This window comes from Sorex araneus, chromosome 2 (genome assembly GCF_027595985.1).
Source record: "Sorex araneus isolate mSorAra2 chromosome 2, mSorAra2.pri, whole genome shotgun sequence".
Classification (NCBI taxonomy): Eukaryota; Metazoa; Chordata; class Mammalia; order Eulipotyphla; family Soricidae; genus Sorex; species Sorex araneus.
Genome location: NC_073303.1, coordinates 295,411,650 through 295,439,306, shown reverse-complemented (window position 1 = coordinate 295,439,306; position 27,657 = coordinate 295,411,650). Strand labels below are relative to the sequence as shown.

The window sequence follows — 27,657 nt, the reverse complement described above, 5'->3', positions numbered from 1 at the left end:
GTCTTTCACAAATATTGTGTAGAAATCATCCAGTTTGTCATTGATCTGAATATGGTACACCATTTTTGTTTGCATGTTCCTATGCTCTTCCTGTTCTTCCTGTTCCATTATTTTAAATGCTTCTGAATCTTTCTTCTTACTCTGAATTCTCATCCTTCAAGTCTCAGTTGAAGCTTTCTTCTTGTATAAAATGTAGCCATTAAACTTCTTTCTAAATTTTTGTGTTCTTATCTTTCTAGATTTTTGTGTTCTTATCTTTATCATTCAACACAAATTTTACCTTTTAAATTTACACTATTTCCTTCCTTGTGAGCCTGTCAGTGTAAGGTTGGATTGGTTTTTAAAAGCAAAGAAGCTAGTGCAGTTTATTACTGACAGTTGGTGCTTGGTAAGTGATTATTTTTGTTGCTAATAATCTATGCTGAGGTGTGATGAGGCATGTAAAGGGTTAAGTAATAGTTCAAAATTGAGAACAGTTGAGTCAACTCATAGAGCTGTGTTAGTTCTATACCTCTCTTCCAAGGGCACACACAATCCTGGGAACCTAAATGAAGCAAATTATTTCATCACAGCGGAGTAAGGAGAGGGATTAAGTGGTTTAAAATTTATTGTCACATTGCAGCACTCAGAGCAACGTCTAAGATTTGGAATCAACCTAGATGTCCAACAACAGATCATGAAGATGTGGGGCATACATACACAATGGAATACTACACAGCTATGAGGAATGATGAAATTTGCTGCGGCAACATGGATGTAAGCTGGAAGACATATTAAATGAAGTAAGTCAGAAGAAGGACAAACATAGGATGATATCATTTATATGTAGTATTTAGAGTAACTGGATGAGGAATGCAGTGATTTAAAGGGAGGATGTCTAGATCACACTTGGTCCCAGAGTATAGGGAGGGGACTGAAAGAAATAGAGTGAAGGGGAAGCGGGGAGAGATAGATGAGAAGCAAGTTTTAAGAGGATTCAGGTATTTTGGTGGTGTTAAGAAATGATAGAACTAAATATTCAAACCACAGAGTCAAAAACACTGAAATCATGAGACCCAGACTTTAATAACCAAACTTAAAAGGTGCCTGTCGAGCTAGTAGTCTGGGGCTGAGGCAAGGTGGGGGTTTAGGAAAGGGAACCTGAACATTGTATGTAAAAAGCCCAATTATGGATAATATTGTAACTCATGGTGATTTAATAAAATGAAATTTTAAAAAATTTTAAATGAAATTTATCATCATTCTTCTTTGAGGCCCTGGGTTTTGCTCCTTAGCACCACTAGAAAACAAAATTATTGTAACCATAATCAAAACTTAAGGCCTCCTGGTTTGGATAATCATTAGCACTGTATCACTGTCTTCCCACTGTTCATCGATTTACTCAAGTGGGCACCAGGAACGTCTCCATTGTGAGACTTGTTATTACTGTTTTTGCATATCGAATACGCCACAGGGAGCTTGCCAGGCTCTGCCATGTGGGCGGGATACTCTCAGTAGCTTGCCGGGCTCTCTGAGAGGGATGGAGGAATCGAACCTGGGTCGGCTGCATGCAAGGCAAACGCCCTACCTGCTGTGCTATCGCTATCAGGATAAAAATAATACATTTATTTTCATTACAAATTTATAACACTTTTAAATGTTTTCACCAGAAAACACTTGACTATGTTATAAAAAATGTTTGCACCCTTAAACTGACTCTTTTTCTTTCCTAGTCTTCAACTACTACAGCGGCCTTGTAGATAACCACCGTTATGGATTTCTTACTAAATAAGTGATATTTCATTTTTATTTATTTAATTTTGCGGGAATTTTTGACCACTCCTGCCATTGCTCATGGTTTTCTCGTGGCAGCTATGTGCTCAGGAATCACTCCTAGCAGGGATTTGGGGACCTCATGGGATGCTGAGGATTGAACGTGGTTCAGCCATGTTCAAGGTAAGTACCCTAACCTCTCTCTCCACCCCTAATCAGTGATACTTTTTAAAGGAAAATAGAAGTTAATAGAAGTATCTATCCCCTTGTTTTATTTTACCCTCAAGAGTGAAATACGATATACAATGAGTTTTATTATGATTTATAATCTTTATATTAGTTCATAAATTATTTCTGTAGTTACATGTTGGTACATCATATGGATGTACCACAATTTATTTAGTTTGTTCTTAATGAACATTTAAATTTTTTCATTACATTAATGCTACGATTAGTAATCGATACCTAATCATTTTGATTTTGCTGTGGTAGAAATTCCTGGAAGTAGAATTGCTGGGTCAATACATCTGAAGCTTTGACAGAGAGCCCCATAATAGATCTTCCAATATCAACTTTTTTCAGCATCATGTAGAAATTCAATGTCTATAATTTACAGTTTTAGCAACATAGTTTATTGTCAAATTTCTTAATTTTTTTTGGCTTTTTGGATCACAGCCGACAATGCACAGAGGTGACTCCTGGCTCTGCACTCAGGAATTACCTCTGGTGGTGCTCAGGGGACCATATGGGATGCTGGGAATCAAACCTGGGTCAGCCTCGTGCAAGGCAAACACTACCTGCTGTACTATCGTTCCAGCCCCAAATTTCTTAATTTGTGCCTATCTATTAGGTGGAGGGGGAAAAGCCCAGCTTATCCAGACTGAGTTTGTGGTTTTATTCCCATGAGTAAGGTTGGCACCGATTTTTTCCATTTATTCAGAATCATATATGTTTTACCTTCTGTGAATGTTTTTTTTTATTTTATCTATATTTTGGTAAGTCTTTTTTTTATTTTATTAATTCTTTTATTGATTCACCATGTGGAAAGTTACAAAGCTTTCAGGTTAAAGTCTCAGTTATACAATGCTCAAACACCCATCCCTTCACCAGTGCACATATTCCACCACCAAGAATCACGATATACCTCCCCCCTTCCCCCCACCCTGTGAATGTTTTTTAATGTGAAGTTTTCAATTGGATAAATTACCTTTATTTTACTCTTTATATATACTCGTTGGATATGTGGTAGAATAACAATTTGTCTACATTTCTAGCAAATGATTTCGCTTAGTTGTCATTTTTTTAATTGACCTATGTCTTGTCCAGGGAAAGTTTTTTTTATTTGTTTGTTGGCTTGTTTGTTTGGGACCACGCCCTCAGGAGCTCAAGGAGGAATAATGTGCCAGAAATCAAAAATGGAATTCCAGCTTGGGTTCCTGCCCTTCAAGCCATTTCTCTTATGACAATGTGGGGTTTTTTTAATGAAGTAGATATTAACAATCTTTTATTCCATGGTTTCTGTCTTTTGTACCAGAAATCATTCAACAGTCAAGTTTTTTAATATTATCAAGATTTTCTTTCTTTATCTAGAATATTGAATCAATTTGGGGTCAGAGTGATAGTACAGAGGTCGGATTCTGGTTTGCACATGGCAAACCCAGGTTTGATCCCTGGCATCCCGTTTGGTCCCCTGAGTACCACCAGGAGTGATTCCTGAGTGCAGAGTTCAGAGTATCCCTTGAGCAGCAAGGAGTGTGGCCCAAAAATCAAAAAGAAAAATAAATATTGAATCAGTTTGAAAATTTGGGGTCTGTTTAATATTATCTCAAGAAAACATGCCATAGGAAGAGAGTTGCTGTATTTAATGGATAAAAATGCACTTGAATATAATATAAACCATGAATTTTATTTCATAGTATAAGTACATCCCACATAATATTGGGAGCCTTACTTGGAGCAAACTTATACAATAAATACTTTACAATTTGCCTGAAATTCAAATTTCACTAGGTACCTTGTTTGGTCTTTGTTTGCTTTTGTTTTTGTTTGTTTTCATACCTCTCAATGCTCAGGGGTTACTTCTGGTTCTGCACTCAGGAGTTACTCCTGGCACTGCTCAGAAGACCATATGGGATCCTGGGAATAGAACTCATGTTGGCCTCATGCAAGGCATGAGCCTACCCACTGTACTATGCCCAGCCCCACCTGTAATCATACTTGCCTCAACATTTTCTGCATTCAAAACAGAAGCTTTGACTAACCAGAGGCCATTGTTTATGCTTTTAGAATATCTAGACATATACAACCAGTCATTTACTAATCTCATAAAAATTCAGTAGGTCATATAGGTATCTAAACAAATGGAGTTGTTTCTACCATTTTTATGTCTAAACCTAGTAATTGAGATATCCTCAAGTAGTACACTACATTTACTTTGTTATATTCAACTGGATGGTAATTTTTCAGATTATTTCTCCCCTTAATTTACAGAATAATAATTGAGAACTTTTAATGTATTCAGTCATGTGCTGGCTTCATAGAATATAGATATAAGCAATATAAACGTAGTTCCTATGCTCTCTGACATGAAGGGGGAAATGCTATCTCTGGAAACCATTCATGAAATTGCTGACAATAAATTCATTCAATAACTTCAGAAACTAAGAACCATTATTTGAACTGGAGTATTGTTTTAGGCACAATAAAGTTTTCCCAAACCAAGGAATAAGAAAAAAACAACCCTGAAAGTTGAGAATCTAGCAGGAACAAGGGCAAAAAAGATAAAGATAGATTGTTGTATCAGGTTTATGGAGCAGTAAAAGACTAAAAAGTTTATTAGGATCCTTAACTCCCATAGTAAGGAGGTTTGCAAATGCATTCTAATCAAACAGGCACAGTTAGTATTGGCATTTCTTTCCTCTCTTCTTTGAGCTACTCAAGACTGAGGACGACAGTGTTAGCTTAAGAATAAGGCAAAGGTCCCAGAAAGGAATCTGGTCAGAGGAAAACAAGATAGGCTCTCGCAGCTATTTTGAAAACAAACACATCAAATTGCAAGTCCATTCAACAATCACCTACTAAAGTACCAAACTCTGAGCTTTCAATGCCAAGAATTCAAAAATAAACGAAATACATAGCACAGCGGGTAGGGCGCTTGCCTTGCACGCGGCTGACCCAGGTTTGATTCCTCCATCCCTGTCGGAGAGCCCGACAAGCTACCAAGAGTATCCCGCCCACATGGTAGAGCCTGGCAAGCTACCCATGGCATATTTGATATGTCAAAAACAGTAACAAGTCTCACAATAGAGTCATTACTGGTGCCTGTTCTAGCAAATTGATGAACAATAGGACAACAGTGCTACAGTGCTACCATGCATGTGAAAGTTCATAGTTTATTGGGATGGTGGGATTGTTAGTGAACAAAGAATATTAGTGATGTTAGTATTTGGGTCTGGGAAACATGAAGCATTATGGGTACAGTGAATTCTGGATCATCTGACTTTACATATTCAGTGACATGACCCTCCAGGGAAAATGCCTCCAAGACCAGGAACACAAGTGGAATTTAATTGAGTTTAGTCACATGTGCCAAGACATGGAGCTATGACAAAACAGAGCTTGGAAAGCTAAGAGAACTTTATTGTTTTAGGCACAATAAAGTTTTAGGCTCATGTGACACATGAGTGAAAAAAAAGAGTTGGTTTTATTCACTTTCTACATTTTGTGTTTATTTCTTCACCCCAATAGTCTTAAGTGAAGTAGAAGGCAAGAAGGTAGGGAATTTGATGGGGGAACATGGGTGGCAACAAATGGCAACAAAAATAAGGAGGAAATCAAAAAGATAAGAGGAAGTGGTTGAAGAGAGGATGGAAATGAAAGAAGGGAGTAAGGGAGAGGCTGGAGTGATAGCATAGCGGGTAGGACATTTGCCTTGCATGCGGCCAACCCGGGTTCGATTCCCAGAATCCCATATGGTCCCCTGAGCACTGCCAGGAGTAATGCCTGAGTGCAAAGCCAGGGGTAACACCTGAGCATCGCCAGGTGTGACCCCCCCCAAAAAAAGAAGAAGGGAGTAAGGGAGAAGAGTCAACAGAAAATGAGGTATTATACCCACAGATATTCCAAAATCCAGAGTTCTGCTGAAGATTTAATTTAATTGAGAACAGCAAAACCCAAAACACATTCTTGAAAAAAATGCTTAAAACACGAATCAGAAAGAAGAAAACAATCATCTGCTTTGCTTTTTAGCACATTCACAAGTGCTATCTCATATAATCTTCACAAAAGCCTATTGAAATGACTTACTATTATGTTACTTAGGTAAAACTAAGATTTTTGTAAGACTAAATAAGTGGCAAACTGTACCAAATTTGTTACATTAATACTTGAATCTACTTTAAAAATCTTAGTCATTTAAGACAGGAGAGCACAGACACTGAAAGGAAAAACATCAACCCACATCTTTCCATTTTGCCCTTTGAATCTGAAAAAGAAGTCATCTGAATTCTAACATAAAACCCTTGGGAATTATTCATTACTCATGCTTTTAAATATCTTTGCTTGAGGGGGTATGGTGACACCAGCAGGTCAACCTGTACCTGTGGGGTGAGTGCATCCACAATCTGATGGTGCCTTCAGACTTCATGATAGCCAAAAATTTCTGCTCTGCCTTTGGCCAGACCCAAGAACTTGGGACCAAGTTTACCAAGATATTCAATGGCCAAAAGTTAGGTATGTGGGAGACATACCCACAAACCACCTCTGGCTCAGCTATAGAAGCTCATTTACTGGTCTTATTTCAGAGACCCATAAATAAATCTCAAAAGTAATCAAAATCCTCAATTATTCCAGACCCACACACGTGGCTGAACAGACCAGGGTAAATTGGAGGTGAGTGGGTCAGCCTGGAGGCCATCCAAGCAGAGACCCTGGCCGCAGCTTGCTTCCACAATCCAAAATCGTCACCAGACTTCTAACCTGACTGTGCTGTCTCAGGATGGACCTCACCAAGATATAATCTGATGAAAATTAGCATATGTGGGTTTTGTGTCTGAAATCTCCAGGCTTTCTTGGAGTTGAGATGGACTACCTATCCCCACTTCCGAATATTCCTGGAAGCACTGGCAGTCAACCCCCATGAACTAACTCCAGCACCACCATGCTCTACTACCAGCCTTGCTTCAATCATTCTGAAAAGAAATCAAAAGCCGCATTTAATCTTGGGCCCACACAAGGCTGAACAGACTTGTGTGGATGGGGGCAGGTCAACCTGGCGCCCACCCAAGCAGAGCCCCCGGCAGCCACTTGCTCTCACAATCAAAAATCGCCATCGTACCCCTGGCCTGTCTCCACCATCTCAGGACAGACTTCACCAAGATATAATCTGCTGAAAATTCAGATATGCGGTTTTCGTAACTGAAATCTCCAGGCTTTCTCGGGGTCAGGATGGGCTACCTTCCCCCACTTCCCTGTACTTCTGGAAGCCTTGGCAATCAAATCCATACCCCAAAGCTGCCACCTAATTGAAAAGCTACTCCAGCCTTACCATCCTAATAAAAATATCGAATGCCCTAAATAAACACCATGACCTCTTGGCACCTGTATTACAAACTATTATGCACAAAAGAAAAAGGAGAGAGAGCACGACGAAAAGTGTCTCCCATAGAGGGAGGCTGGGGGTGGGGAGTTGGGTGTTGGGGGATGGTAGTAAGGAAAAAGAGGACATTTGTGGTGAGAAATGTAGGGATGGGTACTGGATCAATGTATGACTGAAACTCAATTACGAACAGCTTTATAATGATCTATCTCATGGACACTTAATTTAAAAATAAATTTTTAAAGTAATGTGGATTCATGCTTAATTCTTTTTTTTTCTTTTTGGGTCACACCCAGTAATGCACAGGGGTTACCCTGGCTTTGCACTCAGGAATTACTCCTGCCAGTGCGTGGCGGACCATATGGGATCCTGGAAATTGAACCCAGATTAGCTGCATGGAAGGCAAACTCCCTACCCACTGTACTATCGTTCTAGCCCCCTTGTGTCTCACTCTATCAGCTTAATCAATAGGTTGAATAAATAGTGTACTCCTACATTAAATAAATAAATATGTTTGCTCCACTCTTAACTGTACATGATTATCTACAAGCAGCGATTATGGGAAACAAAATAAATGCATGAACTCTGACACTAATCTACAGCCTTAGATTTATTAGTAGTTTTCCATTGATTTTAATTTTCACAGAAACATGCACACAGAAACATGCCATTGTGTAGAAAAGGGGAGTTGACACAAAGAATTGAAACTGTGGAGTTAATGTATCAGTATTTTATTTTGTCTTTCTATAAGACTCATGATCCACAATGGCAAAATAAAACAAAAGAATAAATATCAGAGCTATAATCAGTCAATTATATAATCATCTTATTCCATTTCCTTTTATCATGAGTATCCACTTCTATTTGACATATATTCTTTCAGATTTTATGCATGTACATACAAATTTGAAAACATAGGTAAGTAGAAGAAATTAGAACATACAGTGGCCAGAGAACTAGACTCAATGAATTGGAACTCATGCTTTGAATGCATGAGTCCCCAGTATAATCCCTGGCACTACATGGTCCCGCACTGCCAGGAGTAGCCCCTGAGCAATGCCAAGTGTGGGCCAAAATCTTATAAATCTTATAAATCTTAAAAAACATACAAATATACAAGTATTTGTGGATATTCTTCCATATCTTCCATATATATTTGCATACATACGTGTTAATATATAGGCTTATTTAACAGTATGGATACACTGCTTTAAAAATGCCAATTTTCAGTCCCTTACATATTGAGCAACTTGAATGATTTCTTTTACTTGATGAATAATATTCCATTGTATGGACATGTTTTAATTCATTGACAAACATCCCTATTAATGGACATAGGATAACTTCTGTTTTTCATCACTGTATCACTTTATCACTGTCATCCCATTGCTCATTGATTTGCTCGAGCAGGCACCAGTAACGTCTCCATTGTGAGACTTGTTGTTACTATTTTTGGCATATCAAATACGCCACGGGTAGCTTGTCAGGCTCTGCCACGTGGGCGAGATACTCTAGGTATCTTGCTGAGCTCTCTGAGAGGGGCGGAGGAATCAAACCTGGGTCAGCCTCATGCAAGGCAAATGCCCTACCCCTGTGCTATTACTCCAGCAAAAGACTAATTGAACCATCTAGTAGCTGGTTCCCTCCGAAATTTCCCTCAGGATAGCTGGTGCTCTCGCATGACCACCCACGCAGTTTTATCCGGTAAAGCGAATGATTAAAGGTCTTAGGGCCAAAACAATCTCAACCTGTTTTTCATAATCACAAATAATGTTGCATTAAGAATCTTTGCAATTATCCCCTGCACACACATATTTCTGTAAATTAAATGTCTCCAAATTATTACAAAACAAATTTCTTTATTATTTATTTATTTATTTATTGGACTGGAGCAATAGCACAGCGGGTAGGTCGTTTGCCTTGCACGTGGCGAGCCCAGGTTTGATTCCTCCATCCCTCTTGAAGAGCCCAGCAAGCTCCCAAGAGTATCCCACTCACACAGCAGAGGCTGGCAGGCTACCCATGGCATATTCGATATGCCAAAAACAGTAACAACAAGTTTCACAATGGAGACATTACTGGTGCCCACTCGAGCAAATCGATGAACAATGGGACAACAGTGCTACAGCGCTATTTTATTTTTTTTTATTTTTCTGTCAATTACCTCAAACTTAACTTCTTACTTCTTTAATCAGGGTTTATAGATTAAAATTTGGTTAAGCCATCATAGGCCTGTGGAGTCTTACAGTTATTACACAGTTATACAAATCACCATCTCATATATAGCTTTATAGAAGAGCCTTATTTTTCCAGAACAACTTGGGATTTTATTATAACTAAGTATAAAGCTGAGAACTTTTGAAACTGCCAACAACTTTGTATAAGCAACAAAAGTAAAAGACCAGGGCTGGTCCTCAAAGTCAGGTGAGAAGTAGGGAGGGGTTGTGACAGTGATGGGGAGCTAGCTCAGTGTATTCAGGAAGCCCAGGTTTGATTCCCAGCACTGCACTCACTATACCTCGGGCATGGTGGGAAATAAACCCCCAGCACTAAGCCAGGACTAGCCACCAGGCATCGCTGCATGTGGACCACTATACCCTCCCCCCAAAAAAAGTGGTGGAATGAGCAAAGAAAGGGGGGGAAAATCAGAAGTGGCAAGACTAGGAACACCATCAGCAGCATCAGCAATTTTGTCAGAAGGGAATCAAACCTAACGGCTCTCAGGAGTTCACTCCTGGCTCTGTTCCCAGGTGTGACTTCTGGCAGTGCTCAAGGAACCATATGTAGTACCAGGGATCAAACAAGAGAGAGACATACAAGGCAGGCATCTGAAACCCTGTACTCGTTTTCTAAGTGCCAGCATTTTTAGTTTATTTTTTCAAGCATCATATATGTCATTTAAACTTTGAGGAAATTCTTTTTGCTTTCTTTCCTTCTTTTCATCTTGAAACACCATGTGTTACAATACTATTCGTGATAGGGTTTCATGAATATAATGTTTCAACACCACAATCCCCGCCCATGCCCGCTTCCTTCCACCATTGTCTCGGGCTCTCTTCCCAGCCACCTCCAACCTTGGTAAGCTCAATTCTGTAGACCAGTTCTCAGGTTCTGTCATCTCTGATATTATGACATTAGGCTTCTTTATATCCCACATATGAGAGAGATCATTCTGTATCTGTCTTGCTCTTTCTGTCTGCCTTCACTCAGCAAGAAACTGTGATGTGTACACACACAAAGGAATACTAGTTGCTACAAGAAGAAATGAAATCATTCAGTTTGCCACTACCCAGAGGGAACTTGAGGGTATCACGATGAATATAATTTTAACTGTGGATGAGCTCGGTAGAGGAAATGACAGGGGATGTTACTACAGGTCCACCCCAGTTTGTTATCATTCCATCAATGGAGTACTTGTTGAGCAACTACCATTGTCCTCAGAACCATATAAGACTTGATAACTATACAGACAAATGAAATTACCTTTCTAACATTGCAGTCACTCACAGTCTGGAAGAAAGCCATTCCTTTCTTTTCAGGAATTTTTTAATGTTACCTAGTTCCAGTCCAGTCCAACTGGAACTAGGTAACATGGACTAGAGTGATAGCACAGCGGGTAGGATGTTTGCCTGCACACAGCTGACCCGGGTTCAATTCCTCTGTCCCTCTCACAGAGCCCAGCAAGCTACTGAGAGTATCCCACCTGCATGGCAGAACCTGGCAAGTTACCCATGGAGTATTCAATATGCCAAAAACAGTAACAACAAGTCTTACAATGGAGACGTTGCTGGTGCCCTTGGAGTAAATCAATGGTGAACAACAGGACAACAATGCTACAGTACTACCTAGTTCCAACTTTTGTTCTGAGCCACTAGCCCCACCTCCAGATCCCTTTCTTCTCTCTACACTGTATAACAACTTCCAATTGGGGTCAAGCTGAGGTAACATTGAGAATGCAAGAAGACATGAGATGAACATGAGATGACTTTCAACCCAGCCAAGGTTTTCAGCCAGGACAGCAGAAATCCTCCATCAGTCAGTTTAACTCACACTTATTTTTGGTTCATTTAACATGTTTAACATGTTGTACCTTCAAATATTTCCTGTTGTCCCAGGTGGATTAGGTCAGGCAATATGAGATTGCCATTCACAGTCAGATTCAGAAAATTAAAGGGCGCCAGTTGTGTTTGTACCCAAGGAGAGGGCTGGAGCCTGTGGGGTGGAGTTCACCCCTTGCGTGTAACAGGTAACCTAAGCATCTCTGGGAAGGACCTCACAAGGTGATGCTTCAAGCTTGTCAGAACACCTCCCTGTACTGTCACAGAACAATTTTTTTAAGAGGGGGAGAAGTCTTATTTTCTTAGATCATTCCTCTGAGCTTATAGAATGACTGGTTGCTCTATTTGAAAGCCATCACTGGTAACCATCTAAGGTGACCTCACTCTATAAACCAAAATCAGAGTTCAAGGCAGGCGGAGATCTAGATCCAAAATTAGTCTTTGGTGAAGTGATTTAGAAAGAGGAAAAGGGAAGAATCAGAACGTCTAGATTTTCTTCTTGTCCCTGAATCTTTCTGTATGACTTACGAGACAATTCCACATCCTTGTACCTAAAACAGGAGAAAATCAACCAACAGCCACCTGGCCTTCAAGGAACTGACATAATGACTGAATAAGACAACTCATGAGAAAATGCTATGCAAAATAAGTCAGAGGGAGAAGGACAGATACCATATGCCCTCATTTGCCTATGCTATACAGAGACTAGTAAGATAAAAGAAAGGAAAGAATAAGAGTCCCGAGGAGAGGGCATAAAGGGGGAAGGAAAGAAGAAGTGGGCTGGTGGTAACAGGGGGCCATTAGTCAGGGATCTTGGACACTCAAGCAGTATAGAGGTCTAACTGTACACATCAAAACCATAATAGCAAACACTATCATAAACATGTGATCCAACTACAATAATAAAGATTTTAAATGAGTTTGCTAAAGAGGTAGGCTGAGCCCAGGAGGGAAACTTTTGCCCGTTATATAGGGACACTGCACTGGTGGTGGATTTGAAATCAGAGCAATGTATGCCTGAATCTTTACATTTACAGCTTTGTAAATTATGGCACTAAAATTTTTTAAGTTAAAGAATGATTGATATGATGATGGTAGCAGACGACATAACTAACGTCCACCCACTGGATAAGATTGATCAGAAAAGGATTTTGTTTTTTGGGGTTTTTTTTTTTTTTGCTTTTGCTTTTTTGGGTCACACCCATCAATGTTCAGGGGTTATTCCTGGCTCTGCACTCAGGAATTACTCCTGGCGGTGCTTGGGGCGACCATATGGGATGCTGGGTGGGGATTGATCCCAGGTTAGCTGCGTGCAAAGCAAACACCCTACCCGCTGAACTATCGCTCTGGTCCAGAAAAGGATTTTATTTATCAGTATAAATAAAAATGGGAAAAGGGGCAAAAAGTATTCAGTTTTTCCAATGTAAGTGCATCAGCTATCAACTTAAAGACATTTCATTTTTTTCTCTAAGAACCAACTTTGGTCTTAAAAACTAAGGAGTAGGCCAAACACAGTGTATCACTCGCTTGGGTTCAGCTTGAAACATGCTGAGAAGCTAACAGTTATTAGTGAGGTCACTGGAGCCAGTGTGTGCCCACAGATATGCAAAAATAAAACTATGAAAGCTTCCAATTGGAGACTCCGGAGGCCACACAGGAAGCTTAATATTTCTGCTAAATGACTTTAATCCCCAGGGAGTGGCAAGAAGAAAAACAACTGCACATTATTGCCTGTGACCCAGCTGTGGAGGTATGTCTCTGTCCTGTGAATACCCACTTCTTTGGTAAATGGATTGGGAAGATCTAGAGATGCTAAAAAAAAAAAAAAAAAAAAAACTAGCCCTTTGTTACGGAGCTCTCATGTAAGACTTCTGTGGTCAATCTTTCTTTTTGTTAATTGAAAATATTCAACTCCTCTTGCCTCAATGCTATGATTTCCATGGCGAGCGCCCTAAGAGCGCTGAAAACAAAGCTCTGAGGCTTTCAAGGTCTAAGATCTTTAGAACTGGCTTGCTTTCCAAAACCTATGTCCCCATAGGGGATAGGGAATTAAGGAGATGAGGTTGTGAGTTGAAGGGCGCACAGATAGAATTCTCCTGTATAAAATGATTGCTAATGGAACATCTTGCAGATTATATAAGACATGAGAGCCATGACTCCAAATCCAGGCACTTTATTTGTCAAAGTAACCAAAATAGTTCCTTAACACGCACACACACACACACAAGCGCACGCACACAAACGTACTGTTTTCTGAAGCATGGTATTTTCTGCCTGAGTCTTTTCTTCTCCCTTGGCAGTCCTGTTGTGTACACGATCTCTACAGGAATGCAGGAAAACCACCTGAGGGAGAAAATTACTAATCACTAAAAATTACTAATCACTCTCTCACACTAAACAAATCCCACCAGGAGGTTTTTAGTTACACATGGGGATATCGTTCCTTTTTTTTCCCCCCTCTTGGGTTAATGATATAAAGGCATACAAACTAAATAAATAAATAAATAAGAAGGAGGCATGTCACATCTTAATATGCATTAGCAGGGATATTTTTACATGATAGCATCTAGGTCCCACTCCAAAATAAAGGCACAGTAGACTGAAAGTCTCTAATGCCCACCACTAGGTCTTGCAGTAAGAAAAGAGGTTGGGGAGAAATCATACTTCCCACAGCATTGAATTCAGCGCCTATCATCCTCCCGCTGTGCCCCTATCACTTACCCTAACATTCAACGACCTTATTCTCACATGATATTCAATTCACAAGCTCATTGGGTGTCTGTCTTTTATTGTTTCATTACACAGATTAGTGTTATTTATGGCAAGTCCCCACCAATTTATATCATATCTTCATACTGCTTATCTCATGCTTGTTTATCTTTTACTTTTATTTAGTCCATTGTAAATAGCCTTGGCCCATGTACCTACTTAGCTGATCAGAAGTTGAGTGTATCCAATTCAATGGTCATATTACAAATGAGAGAAATTAGTCGAAGCACTCAAATTCAGAATCTCTTTCATTCGAGTGTCCCCTGGGTTTCTTTTTCTCCTTTATTGCTTGACAGATTGTAAAAACATAACACCATGGAAAAAAATGTTTTAAACAAGTTAAAAAATGAGTAAAATGAAAGTGAAAATCCTTCCCCAATAACTCTTTTCCAAAATTATCATAAAAAATACATTCTTGATGTTTGGGGCTGGAGTGATAATACAGCAGGTTGGGCATTTGCCTTGCACACAGCCAACCGGGTTCAATCCCCAGCATCCCATATGGTCTCCTGAGCACCACTAGGAGTGATTCCTGAGTGCAGAGTCAGGATGACCCCAATATAAATACACATACACACACGTATACATACACACATTCTTCTTTTTTAAAGGAAGTTGTATTGTATCACTGTGAGATACAGTTACAAACTTGCATGATTGCATTTTAGTCAAACTATGCTCAAGCACCCATCCCTCCACCAGTTCACTTTTTCTACCACCATTGTTCCCCGTGTCACACCTGTCACCCCCACCCCACTCCTTGCTTCTATGGCAGGTACAATCCTTCTTACTCTCTTTCTAGTTTTGGGCATTGTGATTTGCTATACAGATGCTAAGAGATCATCGTGTTTGGTCCCTGGTTTACTTTCAGCACACATCTCCCATCCTGGGCGATCCCTCCAATCATCATTTAACTTAGTGTTTCCTTCTTTGTTCCAACTACCTTTTGTTCCAGCACATGGGGCCAGCTTCCAACCGTGGTGTGATCCTCCTGGCCATTATCTCTACTGTCCTTAGGGATACACACATTCTTGATGCTTAAAAGTGTAGATCTAGAGTGCATATAAGTATATCCATCCAAGTGGAATATTATTTAACATATAATTCTATGACCTCCACAACCCAACCACTGCCATGCTCCAGGCTGCTTTCCACATCCTGGGACTGAGCCTTATGCATGAGTGAAGTCCCATGGAACCCAGGTAATGAGAAATTTTGTAACCTTGGACTCTGGGCTCAATGGGACCTGGGAGCGGAGATCATCTGCCCGTTTCCTCCAGTCTCTGGTGACCCAGGAGTCACACCCATAAGCCACCTCTGGCAGGCCCCAGATCACCTTGTCATTGGCCACCATCCAGATCACATGGCTGCTTCTCCCGGAAGGGAGCATAACATGAGACCCCCATAGCCATGTCATTGGACTCCAAATCAGGCCGTTTCACTGGGTCCGCCCCAGAGGGGGCGGGTAAGAGCCCTCCCAGCCCCAAGGGACCCAACCACCACCATGCTTATTGGACTTGAAGTGACCACTCCCCACACACTTGGGCCGAGTGTCATACATGAATGAACATATTCCTGGACCGCGCGGCTGCAAAAGCAAAAGCATCATAAGACACTCCCTACCCATTCTCCATAATTACCACACCATATTGGATGGGGTTCAGATGGTAGATAACCAGTCAAAGAGGGAAACATATATATGAGGGAAATATATATATTCATCATATACACATATTTTCAGACATATATACCAAAGCTCACATCACCCAAACTTTAACAACATGTTAGTGATATCTTATAGAATGTCTTAACGGCTCCTGCCAAAATAGGACAATATTCACACTGTTTCCTATATGAACACTTTTCTGTAGCATGTTCAGCAGTTCTTCATAACAGACAATACAAAATATATTCTTTTATTTGTGTTTTGGGACAGGGATTGGGGCTTGAGATGGAAACATCTCGAATTTGATGGTGGAAAGGTGTAATGGTGGTGGGATTGGTGTTTGAATATTAAATGTAATCAAATATTGTGAACTAACTTATAAATTAAAAAAAATTTTAAATGGTAATAATTCTATGACTTACTTTTCATTTACCATTATACTCAAGATACTTATTGACATCAAAAAAAATATACAGTTGCAACCTCTTTTTGAATAGCCACTGAGTCTATTCCACTCAAGAATGAAGTGCATTTTATTTAAATAAATTTTACTAATGGTAATTTATTTTATAATTCATTTTTTATTGAACTTGTTTTTACAAGATTGTGAATATGTGTAAGCTTTAGAAGTATAATGTTCCCACTACATACCCCCACCACCAAACTGTCAACAGTCCTCTGCCATGGACCAATGGACTCTTCTAATCTACCTCCCTCCCTTGATAACCTCAGGGATGCAGTCTTTTTGGACATTGTCTATTTCTTTGCTTTGATTCTTTATGTGTGGGATAATTCAATACTTACTAATCTTCCTTTTATTGATTTTGCTTAGCATGATGCCTTCTAGTTTCATCCATGTGTCAGCAAGAGGCAAGATTTTATTTTTAAGATTTCTTTTCTTATATTGTGCGCACGTGTGTGTCTGTGTGTATCTTGCCACCTACTTTTTACTGACAAATAAAGCTGAGATTAACAGGCATAAATATATCTTATATTTCTAATCTTCAAAAGCAAATTTCTGGAGGAAATAAAAAAAATCACATCATCTAAAGTTAAGATCATTCTGTTTTGAACTCTATTGATAATATAACTTGAAGAAAACCCAACATTCATACAAATGCTGCACATGAGCAATGTTTTTGTCTTTTCTAATGTGATAGTCACATAATGTCATTTTTATTTCAAGTGGATTGATGTTAGTGAAACTCTTATTGTAATAAAATCATACTTAGGGAGCTGGAGCGATAGCACAGCGGGTAGGGCATTTGCCTTGCATGAGAATGACCTGGGTTCGATTCCCAGTGTCCCATATGGTCCTCTGAGCACTTTCAGGGGTAATTCCTGAGTGCAGGAGTGATCCCTGTGAATCGCCTGATGTGACCCAAAAAGCAAATAATAATAATAAAGAAATAAAATAAAATAAAATAAAATTGTACTTGGGAAATAACTCACGTGCCTAGAATATACTAGACTAGGCCCTGAAATAGATTCCCCAGCACCACATAAACCCCTAGCACCACCAAGTATAGCTTGATGGTTCCTGAGTATCACCAGGTTAAGAAGCATCATGAGATGATCCCCAAACACCACTGGGGTGACTCTTAGTTTTAAAAATATAATTCTTAGAGTTAAAGATTATTCAGACACTAGTTTAAAGTTTGAAATAAACTCCTTGCATTTCTTGGCTACAACCCATTTATCAAAATAATTTAAAAGTCATTCCGTTTTGTAGATAAATACACTGAGTCCAGTCCAGAATAGGCTAAGAAATAGTTAAAAGAAAGCAAATAGTTGGCAACTTCCTAATTCTAATGCTACTTTTGAAAAATAAAATGATTGGGGCATATCTGGGCCATAGATAGGAAGTAGCACTGTAGCTCTGTTGTCCCATTGTTCATCAATTTACTCGATCGGGCACCAGTAACGTCTGTATTATGAGACTTGTTACTGTTTTTGGCACATAGAATACACCACGGGTAGTTTGCCAGGCTCTGCCGTGTGGGCGGGATACTCTCAGTAGCTTGTTGGGCTCTCTGAGAGGGGCAGAGGAATCAAACCCGGGTCAGCCGCATGCAAAGCTGCTGTGGTATTGCTCCAGTCCAAACAGGAAGTAAAATGCAGAAATATTAAAGGATTCAGGCTAATTCTAATTCTAATCCAAGTCACTTCAAGTCCAATTGCATAGACACCCAAAAAAGTCCTAACAAAATATTTGCATTTCAAAATTCCCAAATCCAGGCCCCTTGTTTTTCCTACTGTCCTGGCACCTAAAATGTCGACTTGCTATATTTCACATTCAGTTCTTATTTAGAATGTGATGTAAAAATTAGAACGCCCACACTAGGTCTGAAGGGAAAAAAGAAAGCAGTTTAAATCTGTGAAAAATAAGCCACAAATGGGCCTGAAGAGATAGTTCGTGGCCTTAGGGCCTCGCCTTGCATGCAGCAGACAGACCTGGGTTTGTTTCCTGGCACCAGATAAGATCTCCCAGGCACCACCAGGAGTAATCCCTGAGTGCAGAACCAGGAATAAGCCCTGAGCACTGCAAGGTGTGGCCTCAAAGCCAAAATAGATCAAAATATCCACATCCAAGAGGCAATCTGCCTTTGATGACAGGCTCTAATACTGCAAGCAGTTAACTGACTGGTGTCTCCTAATCTTTCATTTTCTATCATGAGTCAAGGAAGAGGAATTACCTATGAGAGAAAATGTGGAAAAGGTGACACTTAAGAAAGAGCATGCATTTGAGAGATGGTGAGGAAAGGGTGTGTGTGTGTGTGTGTGTGTGTGTGTGTGTGTGTGTGTGTGTGTGTGTTTGACACATGCAGACAGTCTCAAAATCTTCCCCGTGGTATTTGGCTTTCTAGTTAAATTTTAGCCTGTAGAGGAATTAAGCACCATCTGCTAACTATCCCATCTAAGGTGTTTCATTACCCCGGGTTTCCTTCCACAACCACATACACTTGTTTTTTTCCCTCATTCCACTTTGTTGTCTCCTTGAGGCCTCCCAGTCCCCACCATCTGTGTGGCAAAATCAGCCTGCTTCATGGTCTGCTCTCTGCCACAGTGCATAGGTGTGCCCTGGAGCAATCTTGGCATTCTCGGGTTTCACTTAGGCAGAAAGAAAACACAAAGGGAAGAGATTAGGTTTTACCCAGGGACACGCAGAGCTTAGAGAATATTAGGGAAGCTATGTCAGCTAGAAGAACCACATTTAGATAAATATGCAGGACAACTCCTAGCAATGCAATTGAAACCAAACTTGAAAATGAAGAACGGTCACGAAGTTCCACCTTTTATATGACAGCACCAATATGCTTTAGTTGACATGGAAATGGCAACTCTGTGGTACATCTGAGTATGTTATTGGAAGGGAGAAAAGTAAAATTGACATGTATTAGGTACATCCTATCTGGCCCATAGAGTGCTTCCAAACTTTAGATGCTTTCCTTGAAACAATGTACTTTGTCCCTAAACCACAAAGTATTTGAATCTATAAAAAATATAATAAGGCTCGTTTATTTCTTTTCCTGCTCCTCACCAGTTTTTCTGGCAGTTCTATATCTCTATTTTCAATAAGAAGACATTTCTCTACTTTTGATTCACACACACACACACACACACACACATACACACACGCACGTTCGCATGCACACACCCCATACACAAATGTTGTGATAATAAATATGGAAATACTGCATGTAACATTATTTACACTAGTCAATACTTGAAAAATATCTTAGTATCCTTAACAGATGAATGAATGCAGAAGTTATAGTAGAGGGACCGTAAAGATAGTACTTGATGATTACACAGTCATGTAGGGGGGTATCCCAGCACCCCATACAGATCCAGAGCCAGATTCACCAGGAGTAATCTATGAGCACAGAGCCAGGAGTAAGCATTACTGGTTGTATCCCAACCAAAAAAAAAAAGTTAAATTAGATGAGTACATACAGTGGGCTATATGATTTATCTATATAAAATTTATAGAATAGGACATATTCCTATACAAATACAACTTTATACATACAATACAATATTATTCAGCCATGTGCAAGAGAAATTTGCATTAATACTGATGGACTTTGAGGGCATTTTAATGGGTAACTAAGTCAGATAAAGAGAAATAGGGAGAGAATACAGGAGGTGAGACAGTTGCCTTACATGAGGTTGACCCTGATTTGATCCCAACATCCCACATGGTCCCCTGAGAACTTCCAGGTGTGGTCAATACCTAACCCTGAAAATGCACGGTAGCACTGTTGTCCCGTTGTTCATCAATTTGCTTGAGCAGGCACCAGTAACATCTTCATTGTAAGACTTTTTGTTACTGTTTTTGGCATACTGAATATGCCACAGGTAGCTTGCCAGGCACTGCTGTGCAGGCAAGATACTCTCAGTAGCTTGCTGGGCTGTCCAAGAGGGATGGAAGAATCGAATCCGGGTCAGCTGCATGCAAGGCAAACACCCTATCCACTGTTCTATCACTCCAGTCCAGATAAATATCACTCCAGTCCATGTCTAAATACTACATGACCTCAATTACATGTAGAATCTAAAACATCAGCAACAAAAATCAAAGCTTGTAAGAAACTATGAACAGATTGGTAGTTTACAGAATTAGGGAGAGATAGTCAAAATGGTTAAAGAAATCAAAGGCATGAACTTCTAGCTATATGATAAATAGGTCATGGGGACAGTATGGCAAGTACAGTTGCTAAAAGGATATATCTTAAAAGTCTCTATCATACACATAAAACTTATAACTGTACGGGATTGGATGTTAACTGGATTGATTCTGGTTATCATTTTGCAGTATCTACAAATATTAAATCATTGTTAGACATCTGAAGCTCTATAATGATAGATGACTTGAGCAGCCCACAGCAGGCTAGAGCATTTGCCTTGCACGCAGCCGACCCAGGTTCGATTCTCCGTCCCTCTCAGAGAACCGAGCAAGCTACCAAGAGTATTCTGTCCACATGGCAGAGCTTGGAAAGCTACCTGTGGCATATTTGATACGCCAAAAACAGTAACAACAAGTCTCACAATGGAGACATTACTGGTGCTCGCTCGAGCAAATCTATAAACAACGGGACGACAATGCTACAGTGCTTTTAAATAAAAAGAAAAAACTGAGAGAAAAGGCTGCCTTCTTACACAACCTCCCAAGGATCATTGAGCCCTGTTGATATATTGTATAAATCCATGCAGATAATAACTATAATATTATGTAGTGTTGATGGAAAGAAATTTAAAATCCTTAAAGAAGGAAGGAATATTATTTTTCAGTAGAAGATTGCTGAATGACTTTCTCTTTTTTTGTCTTTTTCTTTTATTTTCCTTCCTTCTTTCCTTTTTATCTTTCTAAGGGGTTGACTCTTATAATGCATTTCCACAACCTTGGGCAATTGAAATGCCAGTGCTTTGCTAGAGTATTACTCATTCTGTGGGTTACATTTTCTCAGGCCTTGGCATGTCAAGATATTGAAACTCACAGAGAAAAGAGCAGAGCAATTAATTTTTCTTAGGTCTACATGAAGGGAAAAAATATTTTAAGTAAATAAACTCCGTCTACATGAATAATTAGTGATAATGTTTTCAAGAGACTTGGGGGAAACTCATGCTTGACTTTTTTTTTCCTGTCAACAGAGATGGTGATAGCAAAACTGGCAATAAAACCATTTCTGGCAGAAATTTTCTCTTGCTCTCTGAATGTTTGCTGGCTGCTTCAACAGGGCTAGCAAAGTATGGGGGGAGGGGGGCAGAGGAGGGGACGAGGGGACTTCTCTCAGTAGTGAACCGTGCATAGGTTTCCTAGATGTCATTTCTATACCGATGAGGAAAGGTCTGAAAGTGGTTATCCCCAGCCCTGAGAGCTGCTGCTGGACATTACAGACCATAGAAGCAGGCAGAACGGGTTCAAGGAGTACTGAGGCTAGGGGGTGGGTATTGCATCCCAGAAACACAGACCTCAGACCACTCGGGGTAAAAACCCATCTGAGCAACTTGAAAATGCAGTGAACAAGTTATTTAACTCACTGATCTACATCATCTTCATCTTATAATGAACACAGGACTAGGCAATTCCTCATGAGTTTGCTTTTATCATTCAAGTCTGAGACAAAGCCAGCTGTATGGGGTCCAAGCCGGTTCTTGACTTCTTGACGGGTGGCACTGTCTCCAGGGTCAGCCTCTGAGAGAGGACACAGGGCCTGTCTATGTGTCTCCTAGCTGGTTGACTATGACTCACTCAAGTCCACTTCCCCCATGTCCCTGCTAGCTGGCACTGCTGCTTCCCACCAGTTCTGCCCTCACCCAGCCCAACTCTTCCAGAGAAACAAGTCCGCTTCGCATCCAACCCAGCCCCACCTAAGTCTGCTTGCCTCACCTTTCCTGTGCCCATGCCCTGCCCTGCCCTGCCTTCCCCAGACACCCCCCAGGATGGCTTACAACTAGCCAGACCTGAGTACCAGTCTAACAAGCCAAAACCTTGGCCCACAAACCAAGGTTGGAAACTGCTGTGGTTGCTATCAAAAGGCTGGGCTTTCCAACTAGGAAAAAGAGCAATGGAAGCAAATATGTGATCCCTGATGAACTCATGCCAACCTGCAAAGTAAGAAACTTGGCAAGGTGCTCTCAAAAATAACAAGTATACCAACTTCCACATGCAGATAGACTGGAACTAAAGTGCCCAAGACACCAAATCTAGAGTTCCTGAGACCCAGAGGCTGCGGCTGAGAAAGTGGAAAGAAGCAAAGGGAACTTCAGCTTAAGAAAATTGGTGAACAAGAATAGTAGAAATAAGTACGAGGAGGTTGACTCCATGGCTTGGAGGCTGGTCTCTCATTCTGGGAAACTCAGAGAAAGGAACACCAAGTAAAATGTGGTCGGAAGTCATGCGGGGGAAGGGTGATGCGTGCCTAATGTATACTAGAGACTGAACACAATGGCCACTCAACACCTTTATTGCAAACCACAACACCTAATCAGAGAGAGAGAAAAAAAGGGAATACCCTGCCATAGTGGCAGTGTGTGGGGGGGAAGACAGGACTGGGGAGGGTGGGAGAGATGCTGGGTTTACTGGTGGTAGAGGATGGGCACTGGTGAAGGGATGGGTTCTCGAACTTTGTATGGGGGAAACATGAGCACAATAATGTATCATTCATTTCAATTCTTAATGTAATTTTATTAGATCAATAAAGTCCAGATAAAAAATTAAATAAATAAAACATGTAATGCATGAAAAAAAAAGAAAAGAAAATGGGTGAAAAAGATCACTTTTCTCTAATTCTGCCCCCTTTGGAGCTCACACGAGATTCTGTGTTCAATTTCCCAGTCCCTAGAGAAGAGAACAGACAGAAAACATCTGGAAGGGGCCCAGGAGACCCAAAACAGACTCACTGCAGGTGAGGCTCAGCACAGCAGGGAAGACCAATGGACACAAGACTTCATGATGATTATCAGGAAGGAGATATCTCAAATGCGATTAGGTGTCTCTAGATTGTAAAAGTTTTCTCATAAACTTGGTCTTTGGTCTCTGTGAGTCCAAAGGCAGACCAAATTTTGTTATATATGGAAGTTGCCAGGCAGGCAAATTTCAGCATAATACATAGTGTATCTTCAGGTCTGCTGTCCTAGTGGCAGAGGTAAGTCCTCCTGGTGGTTGCTAGGAGAAAGGAAGACAGTTCTGGCAGCTTTCCAGACCTGGGTAAGGGGATTTACAGTTAAGGGAGTTACCACCTTGACAGCCAAGACCCCTTTCCATTTTTGCCTTCCAAACTAGAGCATGTTTGAAAATCCATGCCAGACGCCCTGTCTTCAATTCCTGGCTCTGTCCCTTCACCCACCACATTTTTTTACTGAAATAAGTAAATGGAATATTGTTGCAACTTTCAAATTAAATGCTTTCAGAGATTGATTGCTAACTCAATAACAAGTTAAATCTTATTAATTTATTAACTGAAGAAAACACTTGACTCTGTCTCTCTCTCTCACTTGCTTGCTCTCTTCTTTCTCTCCTCTCATTCTAATGTTGGAAATGGAAAAGAAGAATGAATAAAAACCATATTTTTAACGCTAATGATTGAAAGATTCTAAGACATGCAATTTTTAAATTTTTCCGTATAATAACAAAACTAGGGCCAGAAGGATAGTACAATAGGTGCATGCACATAACCATGCATATAACCTACCAGAGTTTAATCTTTGGTACGTCTGATGACCCCTGGGCAAGAGAGCCAGGTGTCAGCTTGAGCAGATGTAACACAAAAAGCATATGCATGCACATGAGTGTGTGTGTGTGTGTGTGTGTGTGGTGGGGGTTAGGGAGGTCAGGTGGTGTGGTGGGTAGTTGAAAGGCAAAAGTACATAGAAATTTGTCAAATATACATGCTTATATATTTGAATCATATAATACATATGCATACATATAACAACATAGACAACAAACATATGGAAGATTCACAATACAAAATATCAGCTAAAACTATAATAAAATAATAGTTTTATAATGAAATATAACTTGACCCTATAATATGGATTTTGTATTTAATCAAATGGGACTGGAGCGATAGCACAGTGGGTAGGGCGTCTGCCTTGCACGCGGCTGACCCAGGTTTGATTCCTTCTTCCCTCTCGGAGAGCCCAGCAAGCTACTGAGAGTATTTCACCTGCACTGCAGAGCCTGGCAAGCTACCCGTGGCATATTCAATATTCTAAAAACAGTAACAACAAGTCTCATAATGGAGACGTTACTGGTGCCTGCTCAAGCAAATTGATGAGCAACAGGATGACAGTGGTACAGTGATTTAATCAAATATCCAAACAGATCTAGACCCCATCTTTCTATGGGACAGACACAATGCATTTTAAGCTCAGGATATTTGTTTCAGAGTGGAGGGACATTACAAACCCTTCTCTGGCCCCTCTTTAGACAGAAACTGTCAACTGTGAGAAAGTTCAATAACAACACTTATTCATCTGATGGGTTCAATGGCAGAACCTTTGCTCTTTCACTATAATATTAAAAAAAATAGCTGGCACAATCTTTGCTCAGAAATCTCATACAAGGACTGCATAAGCACTACCTGTTCTATTTGTTGAAACATAAAATTTGTATTCCTCACAAAGATACACATAATTCTGGGAAACATATTGGAAATTGGTAGACAAGAGCCACAACCTGCTAGTTTCAGATCTTTGAGGGAGAACAAAATAGCATTAATTGCACAGAACATGATAGAAAATTATAGGCCTATAAAAGGATACTGACCCAAAGTCTAAAAAAAGAAATCCCAAATGTCTAATTTCTCTAATATATTAATTGGTACATATTTTAAAACACTGAAATTTTATTTCCCTCCCTAAGGGTCACCAGGGCACTCTGGGTTGTGTTGTTTGTGCGGGGGGCACTCTGGGTTGTGTTGTGCAGGGGGGTGGGGGGGCGGGGGGGGTACATGTAGTGTGTGGGATCAAACTCAGGATCTCACACATGGTAAGTCTGTGCTCTACAACTTGAGCTTGATCCCCATTCCCTAAAATTCTACTTTGATGCCTGTAAAATCCTTCTACTTAGGAAAAAATTTAAGACTCTGCAGAAATGGGGAATCCCTGGATAGCATTGATTTTCTCTTGTTATTCTTTGTCATGTTTGAAGGCCACATCCAGCTGTGCTCAGGGTTTGCTTCTGACTGTGCTTACGGATCATTTCCAGAGGTACCCAGAAAACTATACTTGGACTGGGGATTGAACTGGTGTTGGCAGCATGCAAGGTCCACTGTACCCATTCTCTGTCCCCAAGCTTCAAATTTCAGTGTTAAATGCTTTCTTCTTCCTCATAGAAGAGGAAGAAAAATTCAGGAGTAACTGGGTGGAAAACAAAATGAAAAAAAAAAACTGAAATGAAGATATAGAAAGAAGGATGGATTATCCTTTGAAAGAAGTGTAAATACTAGAGGAATTGAATGTGAGAATTGTCAGATTGAAAAAGAAAAAGAGAACAAGTGAAAAGGGAACTAGGGGAAACCGGAAGGAAGATAAAAGTTGAGGAAACTTTCAGAGTAGCCAACCAAAGCGGAATCTTCTGAGGTCTGGATGGCTTAAAGGCAGAGCAAACTACCTCTGAATACTTGTCCATTTTAACCATCATTGCTTCTTGAATTTTGCTGATTGGAATTAAATTAGAAGAACACTGAGTTGTCCTTATTTTCATTTTTATATCTTATTTTTTTATTATTACAAAATGATATTTTGATATCTAATAGCCTAGTTTTCCCTCTTGGAAAACCTGACATGCTACCAAGAGTCTATTGCCCACACGGGAGAGCCTGGCAAGCTCCCTGTGGTGTATTCATATCCCAAATACAGTAAAAGATATATGCATACCTCTTGGAAAGCCCGGCAAGCTACGAGAGTCTCCCGCCCACACAGGCAGAGCCTGGCAAGCTACCTGTGGCGTATTCGATATGCCAAAAACAATAACGATAGGTCTCATCCCCCTGACCCTGAAAGAGCCTCCAATCATTGGGAAAGACAAGTAAGGAGAGGCTGCTAACATCTCAGGGCTGAGTGTAATAGAGATGTTACTGGTACCCGATCGAGTAAATGGGTGAACAACGGGATGACAGTGATACAGTGATACAAAATAATAAAATGCAATAAGGTATTGTTTCTGCTTAATTGCAGAAAATTTAGAGTATACAGAGGGAGTTAAGGAACAAGGTTAATTTATAGCTCTGATTTTCTCACAGATAACACTTGAGACTTAGATGTAAATCACTCTGTTTTTTCATTACAAAATGAGCACAGAGATACCAGAGTAATAGTACAACAGATAAGCATTTACCTTGCACATTGCTGACTCATGTTCAATTCCCAGAATCCCATATGGTTCTCCCAATCCTGCCAGGAGTGATCTCTAAGCATAGAGCCAGAATAATTCCTGAACACCACCAGGTGTAGCCCAAACACACCCCTGCAAAAAAAATACATAAATAAATAAAATGAGGGATTTTTTAATGAGCCTTGAAACCAGTGAGCAATATCAGAATTTGTACAGGACTTTATTTTAAGATAAATTATTTAAAAAAAATAGAAGTGATTTCACAGTTTCTAGGTTTTTCCAAACGCATGACATTTTCAACTCATTTTCTTTAAAAAATAAAAAAGAGTCAATCCTAATATTATGAAGAGCCAGATCAAGAAGATCAATAGTGAAGAAGAGAAAAGGGGAAACAAAGGAATTTGTGTAATTCAGACACTGAATACGGTATTTTGGAAAAGAAAAGAATAGAATGTGCAAATATCTTTCACCTGATATAAAAAATATACTATTTGGGAGCCAGCAGCCAGCCGAATGGTCACCAAGCAGTCCAAGTCATTCATCACCTCGGAAGGCAGCCAAGAACTGCAAACTCCACTTGAATGACCCCCTCATATGTGAGCCAGAAGATCATGTGGTGGTCCCAGGGACCTCGGTAGAAATACAACATCCTCTCCACGCCCACCCGCAAGGACAGCGAGGTCCAGGTGGCTCAAGGGCACTACAGAGGTCAGCAAATCGGAAAGGTGGTCCAAGTGTACAGAATGAAATATGTCACCTCCATCGAGCAGGTGCCCCGGGAGAAGAGCAGTGGTACCACTGTCCAGGCAAGATGATCATCACCAGGCAAAAACTGGACAAAGATCAGGAAAAAATTCGTGAACGCAAAGCCAAACCTCGACAAGTTGGAAGAGAAAGGCACTACAAGGAGGAACTGATTGGGGAAATGCAGGGAGTGACAAGGCTGGGGAGAGGCCTCCTGTGTCCGTGA

General features: G+C 40.3%; 1 pseudogene; it reads left to right on the top strand.

The window, feature by feature from the left end:
• Positions 1-750: 750 nt before the first annotated feature.
• LOC101549076 (60S ribosomal protein L26-like) lies at positions 751-27,657 on the top strand (annotated as a pseudogene).